The sequence below is a fragment of the Lissotriton helveticus genome, chromosome 5_1, assembly GCF_964261635.1.
Source record: "Lissotriton helveticus chromosome 5_1, aLisHel1.1, whole genome shotgun sequence".
NCBI classification, from domain to species: Eukaryota; Metazoa; Chordata; class Amphibia; order Caudata; family Salamandridae; genus Lissotriton; species Lissotriton helveticus.
The window spans coordinates 2,002,976,307-2,002,989,298 of record NC_136065.1 but is presented as its reverse complement, the minus strand read 5'-3'; the positions used below and the strand labels follow the sequence as shown (position 1 = coordinate 2,002,989,298).

The 12,992-nt window shown below is 45.8% G+C and overlaps 1 long non-coding RNA gene across 1 annotated transcript in view; it reads left to right on the top strand.

Moving 5' to 3' along the window:
* LOC144753942 (uncharacterized) overlaps positions 1–12,992 on the top strand; it is a 155,778-nt gene that overhangs the window by 47,741 nt on the left and 95,045 nt on the right. The window contains exon 2 of the long non-coding RNA XR_013594605.1: positions 463–511. This is a non-coding gene — a long non-coding RNA (uncharacterized LOC144753942). The remainder of the gene's footprint in view (positions 1–462; positions 512–12,992) is intronic.

The following is a 12,992-nucleotide window of genomic DNA, read 5'->3' as shown; positions in this document are numbered from 1 at the left end:
ATTTCTGCAATCAATCATCAACATTATAATCATTTCTTAAACAAAAGTAAAATCTTGAGTCTTTGGCAGAGGCACCACCTTTAAATCTCTCCTCTCTCAGATTTCTAATTTTGTGAACAAAAACACTCGAGTCCTGATAGCTGCCATTTTCTCTTCTGCAAAAATATGAAAGACAAAATACACAGAGGTTAAAATAAGCAAAGCACATAAAGGATCAAAGCTTTGGATCGATCATAATATAGTGACATTTATTGGATCATTATAATGTTGGGAGTTCCATTAAGGCAGAGAGGAGGCATTTGGAGAAGAAGCTGAACTTATTTTATAGGTTTATTTAGCTGTATTCAAGTTAACATCTTAATAAAGCCCTCATTACGAGTTAATTGGATTATTTCGTGGGGGGTGCTAGAGAGTAGAAATTCCCAATGCTAACCTACTTGTTATCTTACTTCTCCTTCATAGGAATCTTCAAAGAAGACACAAACAACTCTCCAACCCACTATACTCCCAGGTAAACAACTCGATGGTACTGTCGATAAGGTGACGTTCCTGAGGACCCTGCTAGCTCCCATAAAAAAGCAGTATCATTTTTCAACTTAATGAGGTTGCAGCCTGTCTAACTCAATTATCCTCCCTTTCTTTCATTTAGAAAAGGTTTGTTAAAAAGAACAGTTGGTGCTTGGTTTTCACTAAAAGCATTTCTTAAATTTAGTCGGCTCTCTTTTTGAATGAAGGGAATTTAACCAATACAGCCCACAGATGAGTTATAAAATAAAGTTTTAATCTGAAGTTGTCTTTTTATAAAAATAAATATATAGATGCAAGTGCAAGAATAGGACTACTTCTTTATTTATTGGCATTTGTTATAAGCAGCATACACTTCGGAGGAGTCTTAGTGTTGAGTAAGGGCCTGCTATTGATAGAGGAGTATTACATTGCACAAAGCTACATTTTCAATGCTTTTCCTTAACTTTAACAGAGAAGGTGAATGACAATATCCAAGGGGATGTTATTCCATAATTGGATCTCTGAACTCAAGAAGCTCTCACACCCCATCTAGTACTACTTGTCGGAAGAATTTCAAATGTTCAGGGGTGTGGAATTTAATAAAATATCTACTTGTCCATGGGCAGGTTACTTCATACATCTTCTTGTCCTGTAACAAAATCCACTTGTCCCTTTGGTGCCATGTACAGAAGCGACAAATAATGGCAGCAATCTCATTATGTAAGAGCTCTGATAGAGCCTCTCTGATCATGCCAGGGCTCATACCACAATAGTGTTTGAATACTTGCAATCCCCTTATGTTGCTACGTTTCTGCAGATCTACATACTGGGGCTGAAGGTAGTGGTAAGCAATTGTTCCAGGGTTAGAATGGCCCCTTGAGTCTGTGCAAACCTACTAACTTGCATGTTTTAAGGTTGTTCACCAACTCTTCTCTAATCTTTTACCATACTGAGAAATTTTGGAAATTTACTTCTGACAATGGCAGACATAAACCTTCTTCCAGAGTTGGGGGAAAAATGGCTGGAGGCAAAGTGAACTTGCAAACACTCAGATTTTCGCATGGGCAAATCTTGACAGGCACATTTGCTTATGCTAAAATGCAGTTCACAAATATTTTCTAGGAGTACTATTTCTTGTCCTACTTCTGTAAATTCTTGGAAATTCACGAAAGCAAGGATATATACCATGGGTGCACTTTTGAGACTTTCTTTAACTATTGGGCGCCTAATTTGGTCTGGCGTTGACCATGACCTTTTGCGTTTATTAAAAATGGGTCTTTCTCTCCCTGTGTCGGCTGGCTTCACTGCGAGTGACAGCCTTCTGCTCTTTCACAAGGAGCATATCGGTACACAAAGTAGTTTTGTTCAGTGCCAGTAACTACTGTGGCAGTGTGTGCTTTTTGAAACAAAAACCAATTTTCGCTTTTGCCAATGTTTGTTATAATGGTGAGGGCCCGGCAGTTCCCACATCAATAAGGTTTTACGAAAACTATGCCAAAACAAGTCACACATTTACAAAACTGAAAAGTTGACCACCAATTTCAGACATACTGGCTTTGCTAGAGCTTATTTATTTTTGTTTCCCATAATAAAATTGAAACTGTTCACACTGATTTTCCATTATGGATATTTTTGGGAAATACTAGTATGCATCAACACATGTTACTAAATGATACTGCAAAGAAATGGTACCTAACATTTTACAGTAGTTAAGCAAAAACATTTTTTCTGCTTTCATTTTTTTAATGAACATTTTATTCTGAAAGCAAAGAATCATCAATCTTCCTTTCAAGCTTCTGCAATTATTTGCATCACTTCGGAGAGCATTCTGGGAGCATTATACATAGCCTCATCATGTTAAACTTTGAAAATGTGTGTACACATTTTTATACTGGAACCACTGTCAGAACTGCAGTCCGAGCTTACAACATTGACTTAGAGCACTCACCCTAATAATAAAGGCTTTCAATTAATGAACCATAAATACAAGTTTGAACAGCATTAACCTATGGAAAATATATTACCTTAATTGCAGATGGTTCCCTTTCCTGATCCATAATGTGGTACTGTAAAGTGGCAGCCAGAGGGTTTGCACTGCAGGGGGTTGGGCCTACTTGTCCCAAGGACAAAATACACATGAAAACTTGTTGCCCTTGACCCCAAACAATATGTCCTGGGCGTCGGGCTATAGGAATTCCACATCCCTGAATGTTGCCCGATCGGAGGTTCTCAAAACGGATGTATTCCTTTAATGTGTTAATTAGAAACTTAGGAGTCTTGTCATGATAGATTTTGTACATCAAACAAGGCCTTAAAAGCGGAGCGCTTCTCTTCTGGTAGCCAGTTCAGTTGGCATAGTTGGTTAGATACAGATTCAAACTTTTTTAGATTGAAGACCATTCTAACTTGTGCATTTTGGATTTTTTACTACCAATTGATATCTTCCTTTGGCAGCCCAAGGTTGAGTTGCCATAATCTCCATGTGATTGATAAAAGCCTTGGTTACCATATAGCTGAAGGAAAGATGAAGAGTGCAAATCTGATAAAAGCATGTCCTGGCAATGATGGCAATTTGTTTTTCCATATTTAGCTCTAAATCCAGAATTAGGCCATGGTCTCTGACTGAGGAGACAGAGAGGACATTTGCCCATCATAGAGATACTACCCAACATTTTAGTTTGTTATAAACCAAAAGAATCACCAGCCTGGAGGGATTTAATTTGAGAGTTTTTATTCATCCAAGCACATAGAGCTTCTAAGTTGTGGGAGTGGCCTGACCTTGGGTTTCCAGGGTCATCATTTAGATTGATTATAATGTGTGTGTCATCATCACAGGGTACGAATCACACTGAATTGTGTTATTTATGATCGCCAAGGGTTGAACATCGATATGAAACAGTAGCGGTAACAAACCTAACCCTAGCAGTATGCCTTAGCAGTGTTGATGCAGATGTTCCTTGTTGGACTTCTTAGGTCCTATTTGAAATAAAGGGCTTTATCCACTGAAATGCAGTGTTTTTACTGTCAAGTCTATGTAGTCGTTGGAGCAAGGTCCTATAATTCATGGTATAGAATGCAGCGGACAGGAGTATCACCACTCCTGAGCCTAATCAGTGTTGTGACTGGGATGAAATTTCCCATGATGGAGAAATATGTTCATGAATAACTTTGTTATCTTTAAGAAAAATGTGGTAATATGGTGTTCATATTTTGTTGGGCTCTATAAGTCATAAACTCATTTTAATAATAATAATAATATTGATGTGATGATATGACAATCAGGGATGATCCGTGCAAGAAGCACTTAGGAACACACACAGTATCTAGGCGCAATTTGTTATTAAAATTTTAGATCAATGTGTAGATCATGTCTATTACTCCATGCAGGTTTATTGCTAAAATAATAACAGGAGAGTCACTTCCATCCCAGCTTTCACCTTCTCCTACATTACTGCCTAAGCTGTATACAATTACTTCAGTAGCCAGAACTACTATCAGACATCAGTGAACAGCCACAGCTATGTTGATGATCTGCATTTTAATGTACAGGTCTACCGCAGGCCTAACTTTCCTGAGCACTGCCTTAATGGCATAATAAGTTTTATCTTTGGCACATTCCATCAACAGTCGTACGTCGTGTCAAATCCTACCAAAAAATACCAGTGTAAGGAGGACCGACCAGGTTCTTCCTTATGCTTTAAGAGAAGGGCTAATGTTAACATCTATTTAAAATGGTGCTTGTCAGCCTGATATAATGGGAGTAGTTGCCTCTTCTTATGGGTAGTTCGCTCTAATTTGGCAACAAGGCTCTTGATGTTCAAGATAGGCATTAAATACATTCTCCCTAGAGCAACCATCCTATGTCTCAAAGCATGGCACTGTCCTTCTGGTGACCAGTGACTCTGCATTAACCAGTGTTGCCAGAAAATGTAATCTTTCTTCATCAGATTCAGTGAAAAGCTTTAAGAACCACTTTCTGGTTGGAAATCTTCACTCGATGCCAGCGAGTGAAGTGATTCTTAATTATGGCCAACTTCAAATGTCTGCAACTTAGCTAATATTATGGGAGCAGTAAGAGGTATCGCTCACAAATCCAGGCCAAGGAAGTCTACTGTTAGACACAGCACAGTCAATGCTATAGAACATTTGTGCAAGACTTCAGTTTTAAAAGCGGATTGTGGTCTGAAACACAATCCACAAGTAAATGATCACCAAATACAGACTGAACGATCAGAGACTGGCGGTGCAGGTCTAATCCGAAACAAAGAGATTCAAGGATCTGACAGCAGTGTGAGCTGGGAAAAGTAGAAACAGACAGTTTTGTCTGCCTGAAGTGCACTGGAAGAAGCATGCCACATTACAAAAAAGCTAATGTGTTGAAAATGTGTATACCCCCTACACCAGATTCTTTGTATCTTGTCACAGACTATGTCATTAATATGTGTCTGTAATACCCGATGGTAGCTTTTCATCATAAAGCCTGCCGATAAGGACAGAGGCATCGTATTATGGACCCAGTCAAGTACGAAGCACTGATATTATGAAACCTACAGAATGAGGAACACTACAAGGTCATCCAGGAGAATCCAAGCAGGACAATTTCCGGTATGATCTGTGAACTGATTAATGAAGGAAAACAAGGGGGTTGGATATCACAAATAGAAGAAAATACTTATACAACTCCAAGGATACCTCTCAACTATATCCTCCAAAAAAGTCCATAAAGACCCACAGAATTCTCCAGGAAGACCCATCATCTCTGGTGTTAACTCAATACTGGAACGCTTAGCCAAGTATGTGGCTATATTACTTAAGCCTCTGATCTTGGATATTCCCAGTTATCTCAGCGACACAATGCATGCGATCAATACCTTGGAAGGCATGCTGTTTGATGAGTCAACTGATACATTTTGTTACATTAGATATATTTCCTCTATACTAATATCCCCCAAGAGGGTGGATTGGAATCCATGGAATTGGTTTCAGTAAAAAACAGCAACCATGTGAAGTCCCCACAGAATATTTATTGAAACCTGCAAAAATCTGCCTGAAGTTCAATTTTATTCAAATTCAACAAACAGTTTTACTTACATACAAAGGGGACTACAATGGGATGTCCCTTCACACTGAAGTTGGCCACAAAGTTCATGGCACTTTACGAGGAAAAATAGATCTACAGCAACAACTCCATCAAAGAAAACATTGACTTATGGAAAAGATACATTGATGACTTGTTGATGGTTTGGAGGGTGCCAGATGACCAGATCAATTAATTTACCAATTGGCTCAACGAGAGATGTCCGTATATCCAGTTCTCCATGACAATGCATAAAAAGGAAATACATTTTTAAGCATAACATTGAAACATGAGGTTAACCGGATCTGCACCACTTTGTACACAAAGGAGACTGATAGGAACACATTTCTACACTATTCAAGTTTACACCAACTGAACCTAGGAATTGACTATATGTCAGATTGTCTCTTAAGTACAAGAAGGAATTGCTCCAAGAGAGATAATTACCTTGAAAATGCAGGCGATCCAGTGAACAACCAGAAACAGAGGAATTACCCTAGGAAATTACTCAAAAGAGCTATGAAACTGGCATGGTATACTCCACCTTGGGACTCTTTAGGTACCAGGAAAATAGCCCAATAAATCATTAAATGGTATGTGTAACTATCTTCCCTGGAGCAACCAGTGCGTTCAAAGATTCCATCTGTAAGAACTGGAGAATAGTTTATTTTTTTATTTTTTTATTTTTTTATTAAACCTTTATTTATTACAGTCAATAGAGATACATGACATTTACATCATTACCAATCAAACAGGTCGTTACACTTATGGCACAGCAGCGGAATAACGTACAGTTCTGTGGGCTGGATCACCTCCTTATGGCTAGACAGCAAAACAATGCGCAATATTCAGCAGGATGGGGACATCTGTAGCAGAGCACTGCGTACCTTGCAGTGAGGCATGCATTTATTGGGATAGATCATCTATCCATATAGGCAGATCAACTACAACCTAGCTAGGTACAAGCAATGAGCTTTAGAGGGGACGAGCATTAGACTATCCGAGGTGTGTGGATAAGACAGTCCCTACCAGTTGGCCAACACCACCCCTGTTAGTCCTAGTGACCCCTGCTGGCAGCAAGGAGTGTGTCCCTTTGCCACCTCCAAATGTGCATATAGAATGTGGTACTCCGGATGGTGTTTGTCGCAAGGTGTTGCACGGTATCCAACCTTCTAGGGGCCACCCCTACATGTGCTTAGTCAGTGAGCCCAGTGTGCATGCAAATAAGAAAATCCCAACTTGATCACAGCATTAGTATATCAGGGGGGCCTACGTCGCATGTCCCGCTCGTAGCGGCATATAACCTGCAGGCGTCCCATAGCCCTCTACCCCATGTCGCCGCCGAGCTGCCCGCCTCTCCACGAGCCGATAGTCTCTGTTCCCACCAACTAGGTTTGATGCAGTTGTATCCAAGCGCCCAATTGCATTAAGTCGCTCAGGACTCAGCTATCTGACCCTCATCCGCAGAGGTGTCACTGTGAGCCACCTGGGACATCCAGTAGAGCTGTATCGGGGACCATATATCTTTGGGCCTGCAACGGGCAGGCATTAATTCTGCATAAACGCCATGTTGGTCCTGGCAGTATGTGAGATCATCCATCCATTCTTTGAATTTTGGCGCCCTGCCCCTCCCCCATCTGCAGGCTATTCTCCTTTTAGCTAGGAGCAACGCAATATCAACAAATCGTCGGTGCGACTTGGGTATGTCTTTGGTATACCCCAACACCATCAGCACCGGGTCTAGTGGAAGAGGGCTTGCGATCATGACCTGGATCGCTGCGTGCACCTGCGTCCAATATTCCTGTATCACGCCGCATTCCCAGGCCAGATGAAGGAAGCCCGCGCCTTCCGAGCGGCAGCGCGCGCACCTGTCATCGTCTGAGAGATTAAATCGTAGCTTCCTGACTGGCGTGTAATAAAATCTCTGAATATACTTGTAGTGGATGATTTTCAGACGACAGCTAGACGAGACGTTCGCCGTGACCGAGCAGCAATAATTCCATTGCTCCTCAGTGAGTTCGGCGTTCAATTCAGAGCTCCAATCGTCTCGCGCTTTGGACCTAGAAGGCGGGCGTTGCGCTCGGATGTTATTATATAGTTTAGAAACCATATGCCTCCCATCTGACACCAAGAGCACATGCAAGGGCAATACCACCACTGGTTCATCCGGAAAACTGGGGAGTATGTCCCGCATACCCTGACGAAGTCTAATATAGTAAAACACCTCCATCGGAGTCGGGGGACCCGTCTGAAATATCTGTTCTTTGGTACGAAATTTCCCGTCCTTGAACAGATCACCCCAAGTACGTATGCCAACGCGTTTGCACATGGATCGAAATCCATTTTCTAATAACAATGACAATCTCGGGTGGTACGCTAGGGGCAGCGCAGGTGAGTAGAGCATGGGAGCGTCGAGCATTTTAGCTACTCTTCTCCAGGCGTCGATAGTACATGTGACTGTGGTGGTAGGCGTCTCAATATCACCAATCCCTCCCATCAACATACCGTTAAGCGGAAGAGGGCGCACAATCCATTCTTCAGCCGCAATCTGTGGCATAAAGGGAGTGGGGTTGACCCAGTGGTAGGCGTATTGCGCCTGAGCACTAAGATAATACACTGCAAAATCCGGCACATCGAACCCACCCTTATCATATGGTTGTGTCAAGACCGCCCAGCTAATCCGCGGCTGTTTACCTCCCCAAAATAAGCGAAGAAGTTCAGTTCTCAGTCTCTTAAAGAAATAGGGGCCCGGGTAGTAAGGGATATTCTGAAAAAGGTATAGGAAACGCGGGAGGATGATCATCTTGATCAGTGAGGCTCTGCCTGCCATCGAAAGCGGCAGAGCCATCCAGCGATCCACATTGTCTGTCAGTTGCGAGATAGCCACGCCATAGTTCAGCCGGATAGTGTCCTCTTTATTGAGTGATATCTCAATACCCAGGTATCTGAGTTCCGAGCTGCACCAGTCTAGGGGGTAGTCTAATTGGAAATGGCCAACCGAGGCCGTGAGGGGGAAGAATTGTGATTTCTTCCAGTTAATGTGCACTCCTGACATGCCGCCAAAGACAATACATTCCCTCAGGATTGGGTTAAGGTTCTGCTGAGGGTGCCGCACGTACAAGGTAACGTCGTCCGCGTATAAGGAGATTCCTATCTGCCGTTGGTAGCAGTTAAAGGCGCTGGCCTTATGTAGTTGCCGGATCCTGCATGCCAATGGCTCAATTGCCAAGGCGAAGAGAAGGGGCGACAGGGGGCAGCCCTGCCTGGTCCCCCTCGTGATCGGCATCAGTGGAGAAAGCACACCATTAATGATGACCCTGGCAACTGGGGCAGTGTACAGAAGCTTCACCCATGAGATGAAAATCTGGGGAAATCCCATTCTGATCAGAATAGCCATGAGGTAGCCCCATTCCACAGAATCAAACGCTTTGGAGGCGTCCAGAAACACAGCGGCCACAGGCAGCTCAGGCGCGATGGTGGGGACAAGGGAGAACAGCGTGCGAAAGTTATGCGACGTAGCTCGCCCCGGCACAAAGCCAGACTGATCCGGTAGCACCAGAGTAGTCATGAGTAGGGACAGCCTAGTTGCCAACACTTTGGCAAGTATCTTCGCATCACAGTTCAGAAGTGAGAGGGGTCTATAGGAGTCTGTATCTAACGGATTTTTCCCTGGCTTCAGGAGCGAGGTAATCGCCACCTCCCTCATTGAGCCTGGTAATATCCCCACCTCCAGCGACTCTGTGAAGACTTCTTTCAGCACCGGTGCCATAATGTCAATGTAGCACTTGTAAAATTCAGCTGGGAGGCCATCCAGCCCTGCAGCTTTACCGTTACCGAGGGACATGATAGCATCCCTAATCTCATCTAGTTCAAAAGGACACCCAAGGAAGGCCCTGTGGCTATCGCCAAGCCAACATAGCGCAATATCATCAAGGAAGTCCCCGAACTCCACTTCACCCTCCTGCTGCGTGGTATATAAATGTTTGTAGTGCTGTAGGAAGGTGTCTTGTATCCTTTTTGTGTCCTGATAGGTCCCCCCTTTGCCATCAGCAATTTCCAAGATATGGGTGGCATATCGTTGGTGTTGCGTGAGTGCAGCGAGTACCTTCCCCGGCCGGTCCCCCTCGCAGAATCTCCTAGCCGTCCAGTACTTGCCCCTGAACTTCACCTCCCTGGCAGCTTCCTCCTCAAAGGCTGAAAGCTTCGACCTGAATTCCTGCGCTAGGTCAGGGCTACGGTTGTGGACCATCTCCGCCTCCAGGGCTTTAAGTTCCAATTCAAGTTTAGTCAGCGTACGCACTATGTCCCTCAGTATCCCGCAGCTCTTAGCAATCGTGATACCTCTGATAGTCACCTTGAAGGCTTCCCAAATCGTCTCCACACTCTCGACTGTCCCTTTGTTTCTAGGGAAGAAAGCCTCTATCTCCTCGCCGAGTTCATGCTTGAAGACAGGGTCAAGAAGAGAGGAGGGGAACAGCCGCCACGGTGGTCTCAATTTGTGCAGGCCAGGCATCTGAAGTATAGCCAAGACCGGACAGTGGTCAGAGAAGGTCCGAGGCAAATGGTTTACGTTAATGACACCATTGGCTAGGCCCCGTGATATAAAGCAGTAATCAAGTCTCGCCCATGTACGTGCGTGTGCCGTGAAATGTGTGCCCTCTCTAGTCACTGGGTGCGTGAACCTCCAGCTATCTATTAGCCCTGCCTCAGTTAATATACCCAGCAGGGTGTCACGGGCTTTTGTGTTGTATTGGCCACTTCCATCCGACCTATCCGCTCCAGGCATCAGCGACAAGTTGAAGTCCCCCCCCCCCAGATGATGTGCGCAGCTTCGACCTCTAACACATGACCCCACAATGTCCGGAAAAAACCAGGTGTGTCAACATTGGGCGCATAACAGTTCACAATTATGACCACCTCCGTGCCCAGTCTGCCCCATAGGATCACATACCTTCCCTCAGTGTCCACCCTCGCCCCCAACTTTTGGAATGGCAGAGCTTCGTTAATCAAAATGACCGTACCCCTGGAATACGTGGAATAGGAAGAGAACTCCCTCACAAGTGCCCATCTACATGCAAATTTAGGGTCCCTTCGTGGGTCCAAGTGAGTTTCCTGAAGTAACGCTATCTTCACATGATGTCTATCTAAATACGTAAGTACATTTCTGCATTTCCTGGGATCATTAAGGCCTCGCACATTCCAGGACAATATTGAGATGTTATTCAATGCGTCATCGCCCATGTCCGCCACTTCCCGTAAAGAATCATAGCCAAGATGCCAGCCCTTATTCGCATCATACCTAGTGCAAGTTCCCTCACTGTCCGAAACATCCGCATCTCACATACCGTAACACTATCAGTCACACTCGCTGCAATGCATGTGTGCACGTCATGGATATCTCCCGAAACACTGCTTATGGTCACAACAACCCAAACCCCAACAGGCATACTTCCCCCTCCCCCCCGCATGCAACAACACAACTCCCTCACTCCCATACCTTCCCCCACCCACTGAAGCAACCCAATCTTGCAAGTACCGCAGTCCCTCCCCCCTCCCCGAACCCCATTCTCAACAACCATCAAAGAACTGTGTGGGGAATCCCCTTCCGGGGGCAACAGAGGAACGCACCAATCCACCCCGATAATCTCCTCCCGCCCCGTACACGCCATGCGGGAACAGTCAGAGATGGGGGGGGTGGTGCCTGGTATACATTACCCCTGCAGAGTAGCACCTGTCCAGCATTCCAACTTCTCTCACGCCTTCCTCCCCAGGTGGAGAGGACCCCAGTGCATTCAAGCGAGAATGCCCATTTATCAGCAGCAGGTCATGCCTCCACCAAGTTTGCCAACATCTTGCCCGTCTCAACTACAACCCCAATATCAGGCCACAGTTAGCGAGCCACCATCTCATTCACAGCAAGTTCACGTAGCACTGAATCTGCAACTCGTTGCCACAGCAAGGTAGTCCATCCGGGGCTTGGCCAGGTTCAAGGGGACAAATCGAGCAGCAGTTCAACAACAAAAGGTCTATCAGTCTAAAGCAGAGAGGCACTTTCAATCGCCAGCATTCTCCAAATGTCCCCCGTCGACTCCATCATCCTCCTCGTCTCGCCTTCCTCCTCTAGTAGCCCGGATTTTTTTGATATAGTCCTCCACCTGTTGCGGAGTAGTGAAGAAATGTTGTTTGGCCTGGTGGGTCACTCTGAGTCTTGCAGGGTACAGGAGTGCATAGTCCACCTGCATGTCTCTAAGCTTTTTCTTTACGTCCAGGAACTTCTTCCGCTGTTCCTGCACCATAGGGGTGAAGTCCGGGTATACAGAGAAGGTCACCCCATCACATGTCAGGTTTCGGTGCACCCGTGCCGCCCTTAGTGCCGCGTCGCGGTCGCGGTAGTTGAGCAACCGAGCGATAATAGGCCGCGGCGGCCTCCCCGGCTCGGGCCGTGGACCTAGGGAACGGTGTGCTCTTTCGACAATGAATTGACTGGAGAAGGCCTCCCTGCCCACTGCAGTCGCGAGGATTTTTTCGACATATTCTTCCATACGCCCAGTGTTGGTGGATTCCGGCACCCCTATGACGCGGATGTTATTGCGTCTACTCCTCGCCTCCAACTCCTCATTTTTTGCCGCAATCACGCGCAGAATGTTGTCCATCCTGGAGAGGCGGGTATCGTGGGATGTTGATGTATCCTCCGCGGCCGATATGCGTCGCTCTGCCTCCGTCAGGCGCTCCTCGTGGACCTCCAGTTTCTGTGCGACCCCATCCATCCTCGAGGACAGCCGATCCACCTTGTCCACTATTGTGGCGAAGCCCTGCCTCATCTCCTCCATCATCATTTGCATCTCAGGGGTCATGGAGGTGGATAAGGGTGCAGCACTCGGTGAACCACGTGTACCACCAGCCCCTGCCGTGTCTCGTAGTTGTTTCTTAGTGGCCGTGGGTTCAAAAGAAAGTTTAGGCTGCTTATTGTCATTCTTCCCCATTGTGCGTCGCTTGTTGGGGCTTGAGGTGCTCGGTGAGATACGACTGGAGCGGTTCTCACTGCCTGTCGACAAGTCCTTTTGCATCTGAACCGCCAGCACAATGGTTGCGTACGTGGCAGCACCTTCGACTCGAGGAGCGGTCCAACAGCGTGCAAGTCACAACCGCAACAGAGCGTGTCTTCAGTCCCAGTAACCGAAGTTACCTTCAATCGCTCATGAGATGTCAGTGGTTCCACTAGGCTCCGATGTGCGTGCGGCCGGTGGTGTCGCACCAAGGGTGAGCGGTCTAGGTCAGTGCCGTAGTGGAGTGCCCTCTCCGAGGCCACCCGGTGGGTGTCCTACCCCCGTCAGCTCTCCACCAATGTGCGTCTCACCTCCACTGGGCAGGGAAGGCCTGTGCTCCTCCGTCACCTGCTGTCTGCATC